We start from the raw sequence: 20,244 nt of genomic DNA, 5'->3' as shown, positions 1-20,244 counted from the left end.
TTGCATATTTGAGCTTGTGCAGACACTAGAAGGCTGATTTCACATTAATCTCCTGAAGGAGGAAAGTTTTTCTGTCCTCACCAAATAAGGCGTATACCTACGAGCATGATTTGTGACATCACAACTAGTTTGAAGCCAATCATGGTCCAGTATTCAACTTAGTGTGATGTGGAAACTTGAAGCCTCCGGTGCACAAACATGGAGAACAGACTTTTCAATGAGGTAGGAGGCATCAGCAGTTAAATTTCTGAAATTACAAATATTTGCATATTCATTGAATCTAGAATTTTTAGTGAGGGAGAAAGAGCAGATGTTTTTTTTTTTTAAGGATTTTAATGAGAAAATAAAAAACTTTTGTGGAGGACATATATTAGACACTAAGAGTATTTTATATACATTTTAAACCATGTCTGGAGGAGATCTTTACTTTTTTATATTATTTGATTTATATTATTGTGCCCACCCCCTATGTACAGCATACAGTACCATGTATATGTATATGTATCTGCATGTATTTTGACTTCCTCTTTTACTTTGTCGATGTACATTATCTGCATTGCACAACACCCACTTAATGTCAAAGGAGTTTACTCTGCTAGGGGGTAAACAAAATATTTAGTGGGCTATTTTCAATTCTCTTTCTTGTGTTTGATGAAGTGTGATGACCTTGAAACTCACAACAAAAGGTGTTAATATATTCATATAATACAGTGTATATCAGTGTGCAGAAGCAAGTTTTTCTTCTGTATCGGAGGGACTGCCCTTACTTTGCATTATGGGAAGCCCCATTTGGAGCTGTGTCTTGGTAGGAATTTGCATGCTGGGTGCAGGCTTGTTTGGTGTAAAAGCCTCCCCAATTGAGTGCCTACCTGTGACTCTTTGTGACATTAATATACTATACACTGTCAGAGTGTCTGTGCTGCCTGTCTGTGCCTCTCTTAAGTCCTTGTCCTCTGTTTTTTTTTCTTCTGTTTCCCATCGTACATTAGACAGGAATTCATCTTGAGAGGCTGCATGTGTGTGTGAGTGTGTTTGTCTTACTTGTAGTGGAAACTCTTTGGGAATCTGTGCCATGGAATGTCTGGGCAGGATTCCCTCTTTTCCCCAGCGGAGCGGACCATTCACACACGACTATCTGTACGCAACATGAACACGTAGCACAGAAAAGCACGGAAACACACGTCCATTTGTGCGGACTTAAACTTGTCGCATGGTTAATGAGAATCAAAGTCTCATTTATGAGAATCAGATTCCCATTAATTGTGATTGGAAAATCTGATTTCTAGGTTATGAGGATTTGTTACCATATCACTAAAACGTAAATTGTTTCTGTCTGACTGTCTGTCTGTCAAGTCTGCGTTTTCCTCCTCTCTGTCTGACTTGTGACTTATTTGCTCTCACCTTCTCTTACTTTTCTCTTTTCTTCTCGCTTCCTCTTCCCCCCCCCCCTTCACTGGAATTTAACTCCAGTTTGACCTTGTGACTCATCTCTCCCACACTGACCACACCAGTGCTGTCTATCCTATGCAGACGCAGTGCTGACCTAGTCTCTCATACACTACATGCACGCCAACACACACACATACTCCTACGCTCACACACACACACACACACACACACAGATACTGTTGCGTCACTCTCCTGTGGTATGGCCTGTAACTTACTAGACAGCTGTTCCTGCTTAGCTGTCATGTCAGCCATGATGTCAGAGCTTTGTTGTGTGTGATTGGCTGACGTCTGAGTACGTCCTGTCTATGTGGGAGATACTATGTGGGATCTTGTTGCTCTCTGTGCCACAGAGAGTCGTGGTCACGGATGAAATGGTCAACAGATCTGCGACCTCTCACCCCGCAGTAGAACAGTTGCGTCTTTCTTGTCCCCGCTGTGTAAAAATGTGCTACGCTCTTGTCGTGGAGGCAAGTTACACTGCTACAGAAAACTCAGTTGACCTCATGTGGGCACGTATGTGATAAAATGTAAACATTGTGCTTTAAAGTTTAACCCAGTGACATCTGGAGCTGCAAAGATGAAAGATCAGAACACCAGACTGTAAGTTTAACCCACCATGCTACGTTTAAAGATAATGTTTAAAAGGATAAGTCCACTTGATTACAAGGGTCATATTTTTGTTGTTTTGTCCAATGTTTCTTTGGTTATGATAACATTGTACTTCCCAAAGTAATTGCTGAGATCTGGGAACTCAGCACTACAACAAAGTCTTTTGGTTAGACAATCAGACTGGTTGCAAAAAATGTCTTTATCCTGACATAAAAACAGAAAGTGAGTGATAATAATAAATAATTGTGTTAATCATTTCAATTTCAATAAATCATTATTGAAACTTAACTATGACAGATTTTCACAAAAGACAGGATGAGTAATCATTTTCCTGTTCTTCTTCATTTTATCCTACAAATACGTTTTGCTGATGTTGGGTTTTGTGTAACCATGAATAATCATCTGACTGCTCATTTTTTTCCCCCCTGTGCAGCATCTTTTAATAAACTTCGTGAGTATAATCTTATTAATACCAATGATGAAGTCATGGCCTACTGATGTGAACTACAAAAATAAGTTATAAACTGGAATTATCCTGTTTGTATCACTATCAGGATAACAGAACATCAGAGTAGAGTGTTTGGACTGTAACCTGACAATTGATTAGAAAAGAAAAAGAGACTTCATCCAAAAGGGAGCCGAGGAAAGTCTGGCACGGTCCGAGTGGATCTGACGATGATTTGATCTCATCCCAATGTCAGAAGACTTCAAGAAACCTCAATCGAAAACACTGGCAGCAGCATGATTTGCCACCACTTAAAGAGCTACTACAGTCGAAAAGAGCAGCAATACGTGTCATTTTCCTTGCACTTCACCGTTCACACTCTCTCCTATGATCACATGATCGAGAGTAATAGCCAGTCCAATTGGATCCACTCAGGTACCAGACATATTGACACACAGAGACCTACAGCAATACAATTGTACAATGCCCATCCCAATTCGATTAGCCTCTCGATTAGAGAATATAATTTGGACCTGGCCTGACTCTGGTCCCGTGTCAGGTCTCTGGATCCATGAAGACAACTACGTCAGAGTAATTCATGTCCAAATGTTTAAATGAAATGTGATTTTGATCTGGGTTTACTAAATTATCAGTAGTAGACAGAGTGATAGAAGGAGCTCTTTTGACAAAAAGCCTGTTTTCGTCTCTATAAAACTGGGTCAGGCAGAATTGCATTTGTGTAAAAAAACAAAAAACAAAAAAAAGACAAAAGTGTGTCATTCATTCATTGTATTTAAAAAATATTCCATTGCTCTGGTTTAAATGTGTTTGAGTGTGCACTTGTTTTTGTGTGTGTCCAGTCATAGTCACCATGGTGAAGTTCTACTAAAAATCGTCATGACAACTCAAGCCATCGACAGCCATGTTGTAAGCCAAAACACGTAACTGTCTCCTACGCATCAACACCATTCACACATGCGCTCATGCACACGCGTTCACATGCACACACACACACACACACACACACACAAACACACACAACAAAGACGCCCACTTGCACAACGACGTATTCGACAAAACATGTTTATGAGATAAAATTAGTGTGTTGTTGCTCAGTGATGTAAGAAAAGAGAGGCCCTAAAATATGACTGTTTTGGCTCATATTTTAAGTTATAGAGCCTTACCTTTGGTGTACATTTATATAAATGTATACCAAAAAGGGGGATAGTTTGGCTGATTTTTCAAAAATTAAATTGAATTAAATGTAATTACATTTGCTAATTTTATGTAAGGTAGAACTGATAACAGACTGTTTCAATCTGTTAACATCAAAGTGTGTCTTTGAGAGAGAAGCACTAGCAGCATGCGCCTGAAGGTGATGCCGCCTTGGAGGCTCACCCCACTCACCTCTAAACACACACGCGCACACACACACACACACGCCCTGCCCCCAGCACATACAGTACACTGCTCAATGCTTGGGATAGAAGCCCCCCTCCTCTCATCCGTTCCTGTATCTGACCCATTTTCCTGCATGCTCTGTAGACACTAGTGAGCGGCCCTGCCACCCGCTCTGCCACCCACCCCTCCTTGTTTCCATTGGGGTGGAAAACACTGGTGGAGTGGGAAAAAGAGGGGAGTGGGAGGGCAGGAGCAGTGGAAGATGAGCTGAAAGGGGGAGGAAAGTATCAGGGTGAGTGAGTCCGTCCATTAACCCCCCCAGAGGTAAACCCCAGGGGGGTGAGGGGATTGGCCCTTGCACTAAGTGTGTGTGTGAGTCTGTGTGTGTGTGTTTATGTGTGTTTACTTGTGTGTTATTGGAAGGATGGAGTTGGATGAAAAAAAATGCATCAACAACATCCCCTCTCGCTCTCCTGTGCTATGATGTCGCTCGCCCAGAACATCAGAAAACATTTCAGTTTTATCTCTTTCTTACTGCTGCCGGTTGGTAATGTTTGAAGGACATACTTGATGTTTTTTATGTTTTAGCCCATTTAAAGTGGACACATATAGTGCACATTTCCAGGTCTATATTTTTATTCTGGTGCTCTACTGGAATATCGTTGCATGATTTAGAGTTAAACAAAACTCCTTATTTGTATTATACTGGCCCTTTCTAAAGCCCCTCAATTCAGCCTCTGTGTGAAACAGACCGTTTTAGCTCCTGTTAGACTATTAGACTATGAAAACAAACAATAGTTGTTTAGGAGTAGCTTTTTTCTCATTCTTTACTCAAAATATAAACTCAAATACATGTGTACATGTTTGAGCCTGAATCTGATCTGAAATATTAGAGTGGACAACGCCAACAGTCCGTGGAGTGTACAAAGGCAGGTAGCAGCAGGTTGAAGCGCTGGCTTTTGACTTGAAGGGAGCATTTTACATATGTTGACCTCAAGTTTTGGAACTTTGACCATGTTTAACATCTGACATAACAGTATATAAATGACAGAAATTCACAAAAGCATGATATGTCCCATTTAAGAGCCACTCTAGCGATTTAGTGTTGCACCTTCATGAAGTTGGGGGAATGGACAAAATTGATGCAGCAGAGGCCGAGACATCCTGACTTTTAATCTCTTGTACCGGTATAGGTCAAGCGGCAAAAACACTGGATCCTACAGTCTGGATGTCTTTATTATACCCTCCATTGCTGGGAAACACTTACATCTATCCTGTTTGTTTTGCAGGTTTTCTATTAAAAGCTGATACTTGGGACACTCCCCATGAAGAGAAAATTGACTTATTTAACATGTAAAATAAGTGGAATGCTCCTTTATTGCCATGTCTTTGGATTTATTCCGACCTTTCAAGCTGCCATTGGTTTCCATTCATAATCAAAATGCAACAAAAATCACCTCATAGAAACTTGAGACAGGTGATGTATCATGGAGAACATTTAACCTTTTTTATCACAGCCCAATCACTGTATCATCATCATCATCATCATCATATTGTAATGTGGCTCCGAAATGGAACCAAGTCCTTGTTTGTTGATGCATTCAAGTGCTACAGGGGAACTCCAACATCCAAGTTGAGAAGCCAAACAACCTGTTTAATGTAAATAGGTACAGTATCACAGTTACATCCTGTTTTACACGACGGCCATGTTTCCTTATTGATACCTGATTCCTCTGGTTTTGATTTTTCAACAACATTCAGACATTTCTCATAAATATAGTATTTCTCAGCAGCCAACTGTGAAATCCCGAGTGTCAGAGCCTCCTTGAATGCAGTATAGAAAGCATTTAAAATTGTACCTGCTTGTTCAGTCAGCCTTACATTTTTATTCCAAGGGATTTCATTTTAATCAATTTGATTTGATTGGTCTAAAAATGTATGGCATGCTTTGAAAAATGGCCTTCAATAATATAAAAATGTCATGCAAATGTCATTAATGCAGCAGATAAAGACCTAAAACCATACAAGTCATTTGGTATAACTGTATCCTTTCTTCTAACACAAGCCTAAATTTTGAGTGTCAGTGAAAAATGAACAGTGAACAGACTGGGTAACACCTACGTATCTCTAATCACGTTGCATGAGAACGAGGCCAACTCTGCTGATACTCTCACAGTCCTGTGGGGATTGAGGTTTAAACTGTAAGACTGGGATGGCCCAGACAATCTGCCATCTTTTTTCTCTGAATCCTTTGGTCACACAGTGAGCAGATTTGTGGTCCAGTGATCAAGGTAGTGACAACGTCGCCCACTTGAGTCTCACTTGCTGGTTTCATCCTGTTACCATGTGATGTAAATGGAAGTGAAAACACCCACTCTCTCCTCAGTGCCATGACAATCATATGACATCAGTATTGCAATGACACAGCTTCATTATCACCTGAGTTGTCCTAGTGGTGTACTTTAGAAAGTAGGCTTAGATTGGTTGCTGATTGGTTGGTTGTTGGTTTGAACAGTGTGTACTTTAAAACTATGTGACCTGTGGATGTTTTCATACGTCTCTGAATGGAAATGAGTGGAAGCTTGTTGGTTGCAGTTCTCTTAAGTGTTATGATTACGTGCAGGTGACGATTGTCTTTTTTTTTAATTTAAAACTTGTACACATAGCATCAGATCCACCACCGTTCACTGCTGGAAGACTGTGTAGGTGTTTGTGGCAAGGAAGTATGCACTTTCACTGGTTGCTTTTGTGTGTGCGTGCGTGTGTATGTGTGCACATGTCTGTATTTTGTGTATGTGCTAATCCTGGAAAGAGAAGTGAGATGGACACTTCCGCTCTTTTCTAAAAATAGACCTTCCACTGCAGCTTGCATCACTTCCTCTTTCTGATACGCCATGCGTGCGCTCACACACACACACACACACATACACACACACACACACACATGCACACACACTCATATACACGTATGTAACCTAACAACGCTTAACAATTTCCTTATCTGGCATTGCGTGGTAACCATGTTGTGCGCGCGTTTGATTGTGTGTCTGTCTGAGTGTGTGTGTAAGTGGAAAGTGGTTTGGTGTAATGGCACAGTGTGTGGGCTGGGAAACAGCTGGTGTCTCCAGTTAACGTGCATGGAAGCACACAGTGCTGTGTTACAAAGGGTTACTATGTATGTACATCTGTGATAGTACATATGTATATACATTAAAGTGTGTGTGCGCATGTGTGTGCGTGCGAAAGTGTGCGTGACTTACTGAGACAGGGTGAGAATTGGAAAGTGGTGTCTCACCACGTGACGTAGGTTTCTGGTGTTTTCCAAACCAAAGAACTGGAACCAACAGTGACGAGGATGTGATGTCATCATCAGGCTTTCTTTCTCACCCTAACTGCGGCCCCACATCTCACACTACCCTTTTGTCACTTTCTTTTTGTCTGTGTCTATATTTCCATCTCTCTTTGTGTCTCTGTACAGTATCTGTCTGTCTGTCTGTCTGTTTCCCTCCTTGTCTTTATCTCTTGCTTCCCCTCTTGTTGCACTGTAGGGGAGTAGGCGGTTGCTGGCTGTTTTTTTTTTTTTTAATTTTTTTTTTTTTTTTTATGAATGGGATGTGTTGTTTACTCTCTGACAGAGCTATTTCTGTCAGCGCTGATGATGAACACATACAGTGTGACCACACTAACTTCCTCCTCTATCGCCTTCCTTCTTCTGATTGGCTAAGGCTTCCTTCTCAATGGCAAAGGCTGTGCGCACTTGAGGTAGTAGTGAATGTGTACTTTTTTGTGGGAGTACTCGTGTGTGTGTGTGTGTGTGTATATATGCACGTGGGTCAGAGTGTTGAGGGGTCTCAGCAGGCTTCCTTTCAGATATAATTGATAAAAACATCCTGTTTCCAAGGGAGAGAAACAGTTATTTTTTTTCCAAATGATGTCAACCAACCCACGCCAAAATGAACATATTTATTTTTCTAAGTATGACTGAGGCAGTCTGACAGCTGTCAAGTAATTTGCAAATAACTTGATGTTAGGAAGCAGGTAGATTCACCTAAATGACAAATCTTCCATTACTCAACCACAAATCAAAAGTTGAAGCATTGAGTACTGTTGTTTTAAACCTTTTAAAGCAGACACTTTCGCCTGTTGCAATTTTTAAGGCCAGGTGTCTTCAATTTGTCCCGGCTTTCATAGAAAATTGAAAAATATTTAAACTGATTTTCACCAGGATTTTATGTTCCCAAGCACCAAATACATGTGTGTTTCCTGCAGAAATAAGATGCTGATTGTCACGGTTTTTAGTAAAAAAGGTCCTTAGCCACAATTCCCTCTATGTATTTAAATAATAACATTTAACCACAATATTTGTGCTGCAAAATTCATTTTTATAATCTTATTTTCACCCATTTCTAATTATCAAAATAAACACAGATGAAAATCGAAAATGAAACAAAGTAGTTCTTTCCTGTTTTAAGCAGACTTTTATCCTTTAATTTATCATTCAGCCTTAAGACACTGTTGGAATAAGGTAATATGAATCCAATGATTTGCATGTTAGTTTTTCAGCTGGTCGCTTCACTCAACCAGAGCAGTTTTTTTTTGTTTTTGTATTACCTCCTCGAGGCCTGCAAATATAAATTGTACATACAAGCACATGCTTGTATGTAAGGACTGACACACAGACAGTGTCTGGAAGGCATTTACGTTCACATACTTACAGTTTGGATAATGAATACATCGAAAGTATTTTTTTTGGATGAGAATATCAGAGGACAGGTACAGTCCTGTACTTAATTACCCATGTACTGTAAATACACTCAAGCACGGTGTGTTTGTGTGCTTACATATGTGTGTATGGGCGTGCGTGGTAGTGTTCTGTGTGGAAGACGATGTGTGATTGATGTGTGTATATGTTGGGCTTGTGCAGTCGCGGTTTAAAATGACACAGGTTGTGTCAAAGGTTGTGGAGGTCATGGTGGCCTTGACTTGATCCTTTTGTAATGTGACTTTAATGAAATGTAACATGTATAAAGTCTTGGCCTTGTGTTTAAATTCCCCACAGTGGGATGTGGCTTCATGGACGTTTCAGATGAGGAGCTGAATGTTTAATTAGCATGCCATGAAAGATCTGTGAGAACAAGCTACATGCAACGTTTAAAAACACACACATGTGCGTGCTCACACAATGAAGCTCTCAATATTGATATATCAGGTATCCTTTTCTGTACACTGTTCTGTGACTCATTCAATCACAATGCATTTACTGTGAACATACACTCTTCCATTTTTATTTAGTATGTTCGTAAAATGTAATTTTAAGGTACCAGTTAATGAATGTCCCGGAACAGGATCCGGGACCTTTTGGTTTTTGACTGCATGTATTCCACTACCTATTTGTGCAGATCTGGTACCTCTCGTGGTATGGAAACAAAAATAACATAAAATAAAATAAAAAATATATGTATTAATTTACAGACGAATTTTCAAGCAGTTTCACGTTCCATATTAGTTGAGATTTATTCTTAAAAAGTCAGGAGATCTTACTGTTGGTGCAAGCGAGTGCACTGAGCGAAAAGCTCGCTGGGTAAGTAGGCCTATGCAACTGCAAAGTAAAAATGTCAAATTTGCTTTTCAAAAGAAGAGTCAAGATGGCGACAACGATACATGAGGGCGGTTGGCAGGAGCAGCCAGAGAGGAATTGAGAAGTCTTTCCAGGGCGTCACACTGAACGGAGGAAAACCCAGCGATGAAACACTTAACCAGAAGCAGTTTGACCATGAACTTGGAGGACGGTATGTTATCTCAAGGGGGTTGCCGGATAAAACTGGATATAACAAGTTTATTAAGGAGGTTGAAGGTGCTTTATGTACAGCACTGGCCTGAAGTATGGGGCTTTTTTCCTTTCTTTATTCAAGAGCGTGGTCTTTCAATTTGAGGGCATGATTTATTGATTTAACGTTCAGATTTGTAATGCTTTCCCTCAAACCCCTGCCCTCACACTCAAATAGCCTCTGCTTGCGCTTAGATTTGCTCTGCTTCTGCTCAAACTGTATGTTTGCACTCAGATATATTGTTGCTTGCACAGATTTCTTGCTCCAGCTTCAGCTCTTCTCCTCACACTCAGGCTGCTTCTATGCACTCGTGAAACGTCTGCTCTCAGATTTCTGCTCTGCTCTCGGATGTTTTGTCCCTGTCAAAATTCCACAACCAATAGAAAGCCAAATGTAGTGTTGACCAATGAAATGATCCCTGCCTCCTTGCAGGCACGATCGCTTTACTTCTTAGGGAGTCCCGTACGGGCGGTTACTCTTACACCGGGTTCATCCCCTCTCGCCCTCTCGGGCTTTATTAAATGTACTTTCCTTGCTTTCTTTACGACTTCTGGAATAAAAGGACAGTTAATATATATACCAGTGCCCATTATTTTTACTATAATAGCTACATATAATAGTAGCTGTATAGCACACCGGCCTCCCATGGGTGTGCTAGAGGAGAAAATGACATCACCTTCATGATTCAGGAGCGGGAGTCTAGTGGATTGCCAAGGTCAAGGACCTCAAGTAAGTTTTTTATTTTAATGGTGCTATTATTTCCTTCAAATTGAGTTGGTTAAGTCATATTTGCGGCTTAAGAATACATCCATTGATAATAGGCTTGGCTTTCAAGTATTGTACGTGCGTTATTTTTTTCCCACCCGCATTCTGTGAAGACCCACCCCTACTCTGCCTCTGATTGGCTCTGGCCCTGATATTCTTAAACTGGAAATACATCAGGCACGGACGTGGTGCGTCATGTAGGCAGGGTGGAGTGGGTTTTTTTCTTTACCTTCTACACCAACTGCGTCTTTGTTGCGTGTGGTTGTGTGCCAGCTGTGTTTTTTGAGGAGATTTCAAGTAGGATGCTTTGGAAAATGGGTAAGTTAAAGCATTTGCCACTTAAACTATTACAATAAGACGTGTCTACATGTGTACTGTAAATTTATTTACTGGCTGATGGCTACATTGCCAGTACATTGGCAAGAGCTACATTGCTACATTGCCAGAGTTTTGCCAAGTGATAATGCATTTGGTTATACAGGGTTTGGAAGTGTAGGCTATATTAACTGGTAATGAATTGATAAACTATATCGTTTTAACTATAGGATCATGGATACACATTGATTTGATTGATTGATTTTAATGTGCAATGAAAAAACCCACAAAGTTCTCACTCCGCGTGCCTAAACCTAACCATCCTAACCAATGAAGGCAATGAGCACTAGCCAATCAGAGGCAGAGTAGGGCAGGTCTTCACAGAATGTGGGTGGGAAAAAAAAATAACGCCACCCATAAGGAGGCAGTGATCATTTCATTGGTCAACACTACACCTGACTTTCTATTGGCTGGAGAATTTTGCCCTCATGATAAGAAACTTGCTCTTCGCTCAGTGCAAAGTAGGTTGCAGAGCAGAGCGCAGGTCTTGAATCAACTTGCCAAGTTGCCAAGCTTGATAATGAGGGAAATATCTGCAGCTCCATTTGATCAGCTATCAGTTGTATTTCCTCATATCATTCATCTTGATCATTTTCAGCTTAAGTTTTGACTATTGGATGTTAAAGCTCAATCGTGTGTCATAATGTTTGATAATAATCAGCTAGAAGAAATGAGTGAAAACATCATGCAAAGAAGTTTTATAATTTTAGAAGTTCTTTTGCTCCGTCTTCCACTCAGTGCACTGTTAGATGTTTCATTTGCCAAAATTCAGTATTGACATCTTCGCCTGCCTGCTGTGAGTGTCTGTTTGTGTGTGTGCATGTGTATGTGTGTTTGAACTGCTCTGAGGACATCCAGTTTGAGTGTTTCTCCTCCAGTGCTCTTTCCGGTTGAGGAACAGTAGTTTTTCTGTCGATGGGGCTTATGGATTGGCACATTCAGCATCCCTGCCCCCACTCACTCACCCACACATGCAAACACAGGAACAAACTAGATTCAGACTTTATTGCATCGGTCAGGTGACAGAGGGGGACTTTGAGTCAGAGCGTACGTAAATAACACCATAAAAACTGGACAATGTTGCTGTCATATAAATCACACAGTTGTTTTGTTCATCGTTTGTACATTATAGAGATCTTAAGGATAGACACAGAGGGCCCTTTCACATTAGCCACGATGGATCATGCGTTTTCTAAATGGTACTATAAACAAAATCCACACATTAACTCACTTTCATAAGCTTGATTTACTGGGAATTTATCCTTTTAGTATTGTCCTTGTTGATGATATTTAATGTCATCTCACAATGATTGAAGGATTAAATGTTCCTCTTTGGGTTGAGAAGCATCTACAACATCCACGCTTGTGAAACCCCTTTTTATTTTAGTGACACATATTGAACAAAAGAGGAGGTTAAGAATGGGAGATGACTTAAATTAATGTAATACATCCAATCTCTTAACCCTTAAAATGAGACTATACAGTATACAGAAAGTTATAGATAAAAAGAAACACAATATTCCACTTAAAAATGAAAAGTTAATTCATATGCAATAAAACACACCCTTGATAAAGTGGAGTTTTCCACTTTAGCCTCACCTGGCTTGTAGTAGTTTTTCATGGCTAATTTTAGCTAATGTCATCAAACTCTAAATAGATGTTGGTGTATAATGGACACTAATGAGTCAATTTACTGATTTATGACTTTTCTCTGCTTGTGCCACTGTTACACTATGTTTCAGCATTCAACATAATCCCTTAATTGTTACTTTTGGCCACAGCGGCTGCTGTTAAGCAAAAGTTATGTAAGTTTGCTTTATCCTGTTAAGGGTTGCAGGGGGATGGAGCCTGTCCAAGCATGCACTGGGTGAGAAGCGAAGGGGTTCATCCTGGACAGGGGCAGCTGTAGCTCAGGAGGTAGAGCAGGTCGTCCACTAATCAGAAGATCGGTGGTTTGATCCCTGCCTTCTCCAGTCCGCATGCTAAAGTATGAATGTGTGTGTGAATGGATGAATGTGGCATGTAATGTAAAGTGCTTTGAGTGGTCGAAGACTAGAAAGGTGCTATATAAATGCAGTCCATTTACCATCCATTTAAATAAGGCTACATTCATGTCATGTCAGAGTTGTCGTTTACGATTACTGGTTTTCCGACTTGTAAAATAAATGGCATTCACTTCAACATCCTAGTCATAATTACAACAAGGAAACTTTTGTACAAAACAAAAAATACACTGTCAACATATATGGTAGATTTATTAAATAGACTGAATAGTTTTGATCAAGTGACCTTCATCAGGCATTTCACTATAAGTGTGTGCAGGAGTCTGTTTTTGGTTTTGTACCATTACTTTCTCTCCTATGCACTTGTCAGTTTACAGGTGTGCAAAGACTTCTCCTTATTTTATAACAGGGAAACTTTGACTTTTCTGAAAGCTCTATTTCTAACATGGTGCTTAATAATATGGAATATATGGAATAATATGTGTGCCTCACATCAACCAAAGTCTGTTGTTCAAGGAAATTAAACCCAAATTCATTGGATATAGTTTTATATTACCAATGCACAGCACTTTTAACCCTAGAAAACAACATTTTAATCATTCAACAGTTTTGAGTTGCCTGACATATTCAACACTTGCAAGTTGAATAGGAGTCTCTCCTATTTCTACCATCCATCCCATATGATGCATTGTAAAGGTTAATACACTTATATAGCCATATAGACCTACATATTTCCACCTATAGGCAATTATGAGATTCCAGCCAGTACTTGCATGTCTTCCTGCACAATACTGCTCTCTTATCCCAAGTTGAATATATCTGAGTTATGTAATCCTGGTAATGAGAACGCTTTTGTTAAATTTCAGGGCTGTCCTACACAGCAGGCTCCAGCTCCACCTGTCAAGACTCGGACTTGATGCAGCAGCAGAGTTAGCTTGCCCGGCTGGATCTTGTCAGGTAAATTAATCTTTTCCTCCCTCTGTCTTTCCCCTTCTCCTTCAGTGACGTCACTCTTGTGTTGCTGATGGAATCTCTGTTTGGGGTTGCCGTGGCAGCAGGAAAAAGCCAGTCATCGGGTCACAACAGCGACAGGACACAACTGTCTTAAAGAGTGACGTCGCATGCACGTCTTACTCCAGCGGCTTTACTGCACACACCAGAGACACGGTAAGCCGGGGAAACCCTCACATACACACACACATAGCCACACTCACTAATCCAATTAGAACATTAGTTAGTGACAGCCTGGCCCGGGCCTCCTCGGACACAGGCTGATCTAATTATTAGTGGATGGATAGGCTGGGCAATACCCAGTGTTTCCCAGCTCTAAGGTGCTTAAGTGGCACTGTGCCACTGCATCAGAAGGACACCTCATACGCACAAAGGATCCCCCTGCTATTTTTGTGGACATACATGCAGCCTGCCCGGTGAGTCAACAAAGACGAGTAAGAAGCCAAGAGTGACTTCCACTCTGTCAGCAGAGTTGCAGAGAGTGAACCAGAAACCCAGAGCTTAGCCAGGGTAAGAGTCTTTCCCCTACGCACGGCCCTGTCTACACAAAACTCCTAATCACATGCCAGGAATAGTCACAGACATATACACTCTGGAAATTATTAACAGGAATGCAGAACAATCAACGGATGGAAGACCTTGGGATGCTGCTTTCACCCACAAAACATGCACTCATTTTCCATGTGCTAAAAACTATTGATACCATTTGTAGAGAGAGAGTGTGTGTGTGTGGATGTGTGTATTTTCTGAGAGGCTCTTCATTAAACAACACACCAGAATGAGGCTCACTCCAAACAAGGCCACAAGTCCATACAGAGGCTCTTATCTAACACTCACTGTGTAGTGAGGCTCTGCAGGGCTGTTATATTCTCTTTTATTCTCTTCTACACACACACATACACAGCCTACATACCGTATCAACGGTTAGCTCAGGCAGCGTGATTGACTACAATGGCCTGTCCTCTTTTCATGTGATGAACTGCGCTGTGGATGTTGAAGTCACGCGCTCCCGTGCGTACTCCGCACACACAAACAAAAAGCAAACGCACGCTGCAGGCAGGAAAGAGAGAAAGCCCCTAAAAAGGTGACAGAGCGAAAGAGAGTTAGCTGTGTCTGTCATGTGTCATGTCAGGCCCTCCCTTATGCTAATGTACCATTCATCTGTGTCATAGAACGATAATGACTCTCAGCGTAGAGAGCGGTGCTGAAGCACTCAGACACAGAGTAAAGCTAAGCTGTCCACTCCACAGTCAGCCTCTCTGTCTGTACACCTCCATGTTTCTATTTGTCTCTTTCCCTGTCTCTATTTGTCTGTCTCTTATTCCACACTTCCCTGTCTCTGTCTGTTCGTCTGTATTTTTCTGTGCGTCTGCCCCTTTGTCTGCCTGCTCGTCTCCTTTTGTCTGTTTCCCTGTTTTTGTCTCTCAGTCTGTTTCCCTGTTTACCTTTGTCTCTTGTGTCTGTGTCATTTGCCGTTGCTCAATTTTTTCTCCCAGAAGTCGAATTTGTTTTTTATTATCCCCACCAGTCAGATTTTACTGACTGGCAAAGGATTTTTCATTTATACCATATACACAACATTTTTTCTTATACTTTATACTGAACTTTATCATTGTTACTTTATCATCGTTACTTCCTGGAAAACAGTACATCAAGTTTTCCCAGTATGTGTCAGTAAATGAAAACCCAAACCACAGTATATAAAAATTTGCAATTGTGCTTTTACTCATTCAAAATACTAATCATTTTTGCTTTTTATCAAAACAAATCTGGGAATTTATCTGCACTCATTTGATTATCTTTTTTAAAACTGTTAAAGTTGGATTATAAAAATCAATAATACAAAAACTGTGTCAGTCAGATGATAAAGATGCAGTTTATAAGAGAGTTGCTCATTTGATGTTTGATCATTTATTCTTAAAGGGAGACTGGTGCATACTCAGCAGCTCCTTTGTGTTTTCTCTCCATTTTTCTCTTTAATTTCCATAACTGGAAGATTTTCAAAGTTGTGCTTGTCACAAGGTGATATTGTTTACTGCAAACTGTGGGGACCAGCATCTTCTGGCAGCAGGCAACACAACAAATTGAGGCCATAAAATCTGAATGAAAATTAGTTTAAACTAATCTGAGCTTTTTTTATTTCATTGAAAGAGTAACAAACAAAAACAGAGAGAGTTTTATGCATACTGTAGTTTGTCTGTGGTGAAAATGTGTGTGTGTGTGTGTGTGAAGCTTCTTATCCAGACTCGGATGGCTCCCCGTGTTTCCCAGGCAAGCAGCATATGCTAGCAGTTGTCCAGCGCGAGTGAAGGGAGGAGAGAAACGGAGGTTTCAGCTTGAGGGGACGTGGGGGGATAGCACATAGCCCTGGGGAGGTTTGACGATGTACAATGCAAGTGTGTGTGTGTGTCTGCCTGAGGTAAACTAGGGGATATTGACGCTGATGTGTTCTGATGGACTCACACATAGACACAGACCCTGCCTGTGACTCACAGACGAGACGCATGTATCCCCTCTGGGACGGCCTGAGGAACACTCATGCACACGCACACACACACTCACACACACACACACACACACACACACACACACACACACACACACACACACACACAGGCATACATATGCTTGCCAGGTTAGATATCCTCCTCAGCCAGTCATGGATCTTGTTCTAGCAGGAGAGAGGGATTTGAGCGGGGAGGGGAGTGTTGGATCGTCAGGACGTTTGACTGCAATTCCTCTGAGACTGAAGCTGCATTTGAAGCATCTCATTGTGTCTGTGTGAATTTTTTTTTTTTCTGCAGCCAGCTTCTCAGTGCAATCGGATTGGGACTTCTTGGGGGTTTGTTGCTCACCTCTGGCTCACCCTTCCATTGGCATAAATGTGTGTAAGCACAATGTTCGGTTCTGTTACTGCCTATAGTGTCAGCCATGAATAGTCCTTATTGAGCAGTTGTGGGAGTGTGAGGGAGTTTTCTGGGTACATGGCTGACTTCTCTCAGGGCACTGACCGCTGAAGTTTAGGACAGCGACTGAAGGGTGCGGGGCTTTATAAAGATGAATGATGAGGCTAGATGAGGAGAGCGAGTCGGCTCTCAAGTCGTAGCTCTGAGCCAAAGACTTTGCCTCATTCTCTCCCTGACTCACTGCACATAATCAGACATTAAGACACGAATGAAACACTTACATTAGCCATCGCTTCGCCATGGATGAGGACGCTCCCACGCGTGCATAAACACACACGTGCACGCACATTCGCAAAGATTGAGACAAAGATGCAGACACACAATGTTTCAAGAGCCAACGGGTTAATATGAGCTGTGTGTGACGTCAACCGTATGCTCGTTATAATAGTGCTGGGAGCCTCCAAGTGACTGATATCACATACACACACACACACACACACACAATGAATGATCAGTAGGTCATTTTGAGATCAAAGTATTCATCACAATTGACTGCCCATTTATTAGGAAAAACAGAAAATGACCTCAATATCAGTGCAGTTCTGTCAGTCAGCTGTTAAACGTTGATTTTGCTTCTCTGTGGATTTAAATCCATTGAGCTCTTTGAGTCTCTGAAGTTTTCAGTGCTGAAGATGAAGATGCTTAGTGAAATGAAGTAGCATCACCGTGAGAACTTCCTGGGTAGAGATAGCTGGGGGATGAAGTTGGACAGTTATTTGCTGTGTGCACAGTTTGGGGCCGGGTCAAAAATGACCTTGATAGTTCTGGATGTGGTTTTGAAATTATAGCAGAGTGATTTAGGAGTATCCTTTCACCCTGTTCACAAGTTTTGCCAGCTATTCATACGTGAATGCATCTATTGTCCCTCACGGGCCGTTGTAGGTGAGCTGTGGGAACTGGTGACGAGGGGGGATTCTTTCCAGTGCATTCTTGGTGTGAAACATTTATTGGACAGTGTTTTTTTCTGAAACAACTGAGTATGCAGCCTGAAGGAGAACAGCAGAATATGTTGGCACCACAGAGCCGGCAGTAGGAGAAAGAAGCTAAGAAGTGCGTCAAAAAACAAAACTATTCTTTTCTGCTGCAAGTTTCCAGTAGTGGGAAACAACTGCTGGATGTGTGTTAAAACAAATCAGAGTGCCAACACGCAGTGCATATGTATTATGTCTTTATTCTGACTCCAACATTGTTCAGAGATGTGTGTGTTTATGTCTGAATATGTGTGTGTGTGGTGGAGCAGCCGTCCCTCGGCCACAACGAGATGAGGAATGCCCACAACTGCACATCTTGGTTGATCTCCCATGAGCCCTATGCGTGTGTGTAAGAGAGAGGTGTGAGATATGTGTGTCATGTTCTTTCTTTCTTAACCTCTCTGACGTGCCACAAGGTGTGCCTCTGCTATGTGCCGTTTCTGGCATCATTTTAATATCAGTCCCTGCCTGCCCTGGTGAACCTGATCCCTGCCCATTGTCTCAGCTGCTCAGAAGGACAGATATGCACTGATGAACATGAACAAATAATAAAACAAGAGTAAAGCTGATCCACACCATGTGTTAAAGGATATTAAAGCTATGGCTATCATTTCTTCATCTACGCAATATTTCTTTATTCCGCTGAGTGTTGTCAAGACAGTCGGCCAATAAATCCAAGGTGCCAACCATTTAATTGTGTGAGAAAGCAGCACTATTCAACAAGACACAATACAACAGGAAAATCCATCTGATGGCAGCCAAACACAGACATCCAGACACATGTAGAAGCATGCACAAGTTAAATTAGTTGGTCATTATTCTTGCCCGTTGTAATAAAATTATACTCACTCAAGTTAATAGCTGAGATCAGGGAACAGGATGACATCACTATAAATAAGTCAGGCAGGTAGAGAAACAGAAGTAGTCACATAATTATACAAGTTTTAAACAAACCTGGAGGTTGGTTTAACTTTGGAAGAGAAAATGAAGATGAACAATAAAATCATCAAAACATTTCATTGTAAACAACCATCACAGTTTACAGACCAACTTCCTGACTCAACTTTGAACAACCAAACCTGTCATTGTAGTTTGTGATTCAGATCATCTGGCCAATCTGTTGGATTGTTTGTAACCTGCCTGAATGTTTGACAACTAATTTCTTGCACCATTGAACTTATTTACTTGGTTATAATGATGTTGCCATGTTTGCAGACCTCAGCGAATAGTAAAACGTTGTCATAATTGATAGAAATGGTGACTCACCATTGCAAAAATAAGAGGTTTTAAAAAACAGGAATCATCCTTTAAAGCAGAGTTTCCTGTGTTAGCATTTCTCTCTAATGTCAGCATTCTATAAATGGATTTTGAGCTAATAGTTGTGATGCTACAGTAACAGGGACGAAGACAGCCTGAGAGTTTTGCTAATGTGTCATTAGTCTGACAAATCCAGCCTCTGTCCCTCGCTACACTTTTCCTCCGCATTCCTTTCATCTATGAATCTGTTTCTTTTTTCCCCTGCATGACTTCATGAGTGTAATGGCGGATCATAGATTTTGTTTTATTGCACTCCCGACTGCTATTAGGTAATTGTCTGCAGCACTCATCTATAGTGAGGAGTAAACCTGACCACTTAGGTATCTGAGGAATCTACTGCATGATCACATTCTGGCCTGATAACACTGGAACAGCCTGATTTCTATCACCTGGGATGGTGTAACTGTCTCTGTGGATGTGTGTGTGTATGTGTGTGTTTGTGTGTGTGTTAGGGAGTGTGGGAGTGAGATGTGTTGTGTCCTCATACCATATTAGGCTTCTCCAAATAACTGTCCCATAATTCTAGTCTCGTGAGTAGATACAGCCGGTGCTGGCCTCAAAAGGAAGCGAGACAAGGGCATATATTTGCTGTAACTCTCACTTTCACTCTGATTCAAACACACACACACGGACTGGACTCTAATTCACCCTCGATGTCAGACAGCAAGGTTTCCGGAAGGAATTCCAAGCATCCCGGGAACTATCTTCCTGATTCCTAAAGGCTTAGTATTATGCTCATCCTGTCTAGATCCTCGGCCAAGAAACACACTAGCGCACTCACAATCCAACAAGCCCAGAAATCCACTTGGACAAGCTGAATTTATGCTGTGACTGAGCAGCGGGGAATGCTGCTGTAATCCTGGCCATGCCGAACAGCAAGTGATGAATTCCAGCGATGATGCTGCGTTGGCACACATATACACATCACATGCGGGAATACCACAGAGGCAACAGAATATGCACAATATGTTAAGAAGGGATGAGAGGAAGAAAGACACAAGGAGAGAAAGAGAGATAAAGATAGATAACCTGTTGAAAGATGGCGTCTCACTTAAACTCAAATACGTGGGCTTTCACCACATCTCGTCTTACACTCACGCTGCT

General features: G+C 41.3%; 1 long non-coding RNA gene across 1 annotated transcript in view; it reads left to right on the top strand.

Annotated features, from left to right (window-relative positions):
- The first annotated feature begins 9,544 nt into the window (after positions 1 to 9,544).
- Positions 9,545 to 20,244, top strand: part of LOC122987660 — a 28,492-nt gene continuing 17,792 nt past the window's right edge. The window contains exons 1-2 of the long non-coding RNA XR_006404546.1: positions 9,545 to 9,693; positions 13,878 to 14,042. This is a non-coding gene — a long non-coding RNA (uncharacterized LOC122987660). The remainder of the gene's footprint in view (positions 9,694 to 13,877; positions 14,043 to 20,244) is intronic.

Source organism: Thunnus albacares, chromosome 8 (assembly GCF_914725855.1).
Source record: "Thunnus albacares chromosome 8, fThuAlb1.1, whole genome shotgun sequence".
In the NCBI taxonomy this organism is placed as follows: domain Eukaryota; kingdom Metazoa; phylum Chordata; class Actinopteri; order Scombriformes; family Scombridae; genus Thunnus; species Thunnus albacares.
The sequence above is the reverse complement of the archived record's forward strand: the minus strand, read 5'-3'. Positions and strand labels throughout refer to the sequence as shown.